General features: G+C 38.6%; 1 pseudogene; it reads left to right on the top strand.

Annotated features, from left to right (window-relative positions):
- The first annotated feature begins 481 nt into the window (after positions 1–481).
- LOC109117917 lies at positions 482–1,469 on the top strand (annotated as a pseudogene).
- Positions 1,470–3,746: the final 2,277 nt, after the last annotated feature.

The following is a 3,746-nucleotide window of genomic DNA, read 5'->3' as shown; positions in this document are numbered from 1 at the left end:
CATTAATTAAAACAAATGGGCTGGGCAGTACTATAAAGAAGGATATAAGGTGGGCCAGGGATTTAGTTCAGTGATGCTGCTGCCTGCCTCGCAAGCGCAAGATCCCGAGTTCAATGCCAGGTACCAAAAAAACAAAACAAAGCAAAACAACAGAAAAAAGAATGATACAAGATGTATGTCCATTTTTTTGTTAGTGTCTAAAAACGTAAAACTGAGTTCAGCTTTTCTGTGGTGTGGTTGGAGGAGAAACTTAAGGAAGACAAAAAGTAATGGATAAGTCAGGAATGGATCCTATTAACTATTATGACATCTGATACAGCTGTGGAAATTAAAAACCAAAGTGAGGGCCAGGGATTTAGCTCAGTGGCACTGCGCCTGCCTTTTAAGTGTAAGGTCCTAAGTTCGATCCTGAGTTTGATCTCCGGTACCAAAAACAAAAACACCATAGTGATTGCTCTTCATCTGGTAGCAGCTTATTTAAAACACAACATATACCTTCCTTAACGGACTCAAAGAAACCTCATTAGGAAATTTGTTCATATACCTGAGTGTTCCAACAGATTTGAGTGATTCATCTATAGAACCAAGACCATTACCTTTCAAAGCTACTTTTGAAAGATTCAAGAAAAAGAAGAAACATAAAAAGAGGAAATACAAGCCAAAATTAACACCAAGGAGGAAGACCAAAAGGACAGAGAAACACTAGAAGATCACAAATAGCTAAAGAACAAATTAAAGACAAAGGACTTTAGTTCCCATTTTTACAATCTGAGAATGGAAAGAAACCATTATCTTGGAGGAAACTTTTTTTTTTTTTGTTAAAGATACTGGGGATCAAACTCAGGACCTTGTGCAGGCACAGTGCCACTGAGCTAAATTCTCAGCCCAGGAAAACAAGTTTTGCGTCAGCTGTAGCAGGAAGATTTTTTTTAACTACAATGAAAAACTGAAGTATGAACACCATCTTAAGGAATCCCTGAAACAAATGAATGTTGGTGAAGATTTAGAAAAAGAAGACCTTGATAGTTGAAGATACAAATACTTGAATAATGTTGGCTCCATTTCTCCTATTGAAGAATCAGAGCAGATGAGACCACACATCTTTTTTGGGGGGTACCAGAGACTGAACTCGGGTCCTTGTGCTTGCAAGGCAGGTGGCAGAACCACTGAGCTACATCCCTGGCCTGAGGCAGCAGCAATTGAGCACGAAGAATGTGGTAACAAATTGGTAGAGGCAGGGTTGTTTCATAATTAGTCCTGAATTTCCAAACAAGGTGAATGTGAATTTTCAACGAGAGAGCAGTAGAGAAGCTGCTTTGTCTGTAAGGAGTTTCTAATGCCAGAAATACAGGAAAAAGGGCAGAAAGCCCTGAAGAGGAGACGAACATGTCACTGTCAAAAAAGGGTAAGTAATATATGAAAGTGATTTTTTTTTAGTAGGAAGAAATACTAAACATGATTAATGTGGGGCCGGGGATTTAGCTCAGTGGTTCCACTGCCTGCCTCACAAGTGTGATGTCCCGAGTTCGATCCCTGGTACCAAAAAAAAAAAAAAAAAAAAAAAAGATGATTAATGTGGAAATACCTGTTGATGAAGAAATTCTTTTTTTAAATTCAGTACCAGGGATTGAATTCAGGACCTTGTGCTTTGGAGGCAGCACAGCGCCACTGAACTAAACTCCCAGCTCAATAAAGAAATTCTATCATCATCATCATCGTCATCATCATCATCATCATCATCATCATGGTATTGGGGATCAAACTCAGGACCTTGGGCTTGTGAGGCAGGCGCAGTGCTCAGTATGTTTTTTTTGGTACTGGGGATGGAACTCAGGACCTTGCGCTTGGGAGGTGGACGGCTAAACCACTGAGCTAAATCCCCTGCCCTAGTGTGAGTTTTGATACATTTGAGAAGGATTGTTACTGCCAGGCACAATGGTACAAGCTTGTGGTCCTGGGACTCCTAAGGCTGCGGCAAGATGAATGAAGCCTGGAATATATAGTGAGATTCTGCCTCAGAAAACAAAGCAAAAACAAAAAATTATGATAGCCTAATATGGATTAAAGTAATGAAAAGTGTCTGAGACTAAAGTTAACTATAAGGCACAGGATATGAGAAAAATCTCAGCTCTGTAGATTTGGTATTACAGATTTTGTGTTGTGGCACATGAAGATAGCTTTCCTTTCTTAAAGACTTCTGTCTTAAACATGGGGCTGGAGTTGAAGATATTCCTTATTGTGTTTGGATCATGTTGTTGAATTGTAGTAAGTAGTAATGTCAGATTAAAAATTTCCACAGGTTTGGTTTAACTTAGTTTAATTTGATTTACTTATTTATTTTTATTTCTTGAGACAGTCTCGCTGTGTAGTTCAGACTGGCCTTAAACTCACTGTGTAGCTCAGGTGCTTTGAATTCACAGTGATTCTTCAGTCTCAGCCTCCCAAGTGCTGGGATTACAGGTATGTGTCATGCCTAGCTCTGTATATTTATTTTTAGTTCCAACTAGCTAGCTTTATAGTTTTACGATAAAATTAAACTTTTCCTCCTTTCCTTTTTTTTTGAGGCATGATATTTTGACCTTGTTATGTAGCCCAGCCTGGTCTCAAACTTGCAGCGACCCTCTTGCCTCAGCCTCCCAAGTGCTGGGACTACAGGTGTGTGCCACTATGCCTGGCTAAACTTCAGTTTCTTGTTCATTAAATTGCAGACAGTATCAGTTGACTCTACTATTTAAAGTTAGGAAAGTATCATATTTTCGACTACTCCTTTCTGTTATTTCAGGCTTTCATCAGCTATATCATCCTTTTACATTGTAAAAAGTATTAAGAAAAGTTTACTTTTCATTCTAAAAGTGCAATTAAATATTCTTTTTATGGTGAATGAAGATTCTAAAAAGCAAAAATGAAAGGACAACATTATTTAGTATATTGTAACCATAGATATATTCTGGAGAGCCTAGAGGTGTGCTTGGCTTGTAGAGAAAGAATTGATGATTTAGCTTTTATGAATTGTTGCTGTAAGCATGAGTGTACATGCGTCACTATAACATGTCTTTAGCTCTTTTGGAATAATACCTAGAAGAGAATAGCTGGGTTGCATGGAATTTCTAGTTTTAGTTTTGTGAGGCATCTTCATACAACCATAGTGACTGTACTATAGTATACATTCCCACCAACGATGTAGAAGGACCGCTCACCCCTGCAGCCTGGCCAGCATTTGCTATTTCTTGATTCTGGCCATTTTTTCTGGTGTAAGGCGGAATCTCATTGTTGTTTTAATTTGCATTTCTCTCTTTTTAAAAAAACTTTATGTTGCATTTCTCTAGTACTCAGTGATGCTGAGCATTTCTTCATGTGTTTATTGCTGTTTGCATTTCTGTGAAGTATCTATTCATTTCACTTGCCCATTTTTTTATTTTTTTAGGGGGGGTCTAATGTTTGTGAGTTTTTTGTATATTCTAGATATTAGTTCTGTGTCTGAGAAACAGCTGGCAGAAAAATTTTCCCATTCTGTAGATTGTCTTTCCACTCTGTTGGTTGTCTCTTTCACTGTGCAGAAACTTTAAAATTTGATAAGAGAGAGTCTCCTCCCTTCCTGAATTCTTTTTTTTGGGGAAGACAGGGTTTCACTATGTATTCCAGGATGGCCTTGAACTTGCTACTAGCCAAGGGTGGCCTTGAACTAATGGCGATCCTCCTCCCTCAGCCTCTCCAGTGCTGGGATTATAGGCATGTGCCACCATGCT

The sequence above is a fragment of the Fukomys damarensis genome, unplaced genomic scaffold (assembly GCF_012274545.1).
Source record: "Fukomys damarensis isolate Sample0158 unplaced genomic scaffold, DMR_v1.0_HiC HiC_scaffold_8, whole genome shotgun sequence".
In the NCBI taxonomy this organism is placed as follows: Eukaryota; Metazoa; Chordata; class Mammalia; order Rodentia; family Bathyergidae; genus Fukomys; species Fukomys damarensis.
The sequence above is the reverse complement of the archived record's forward strand: the minus strand, read 5'-3'. Positions and strand labels throughout refer to the sequence as shown.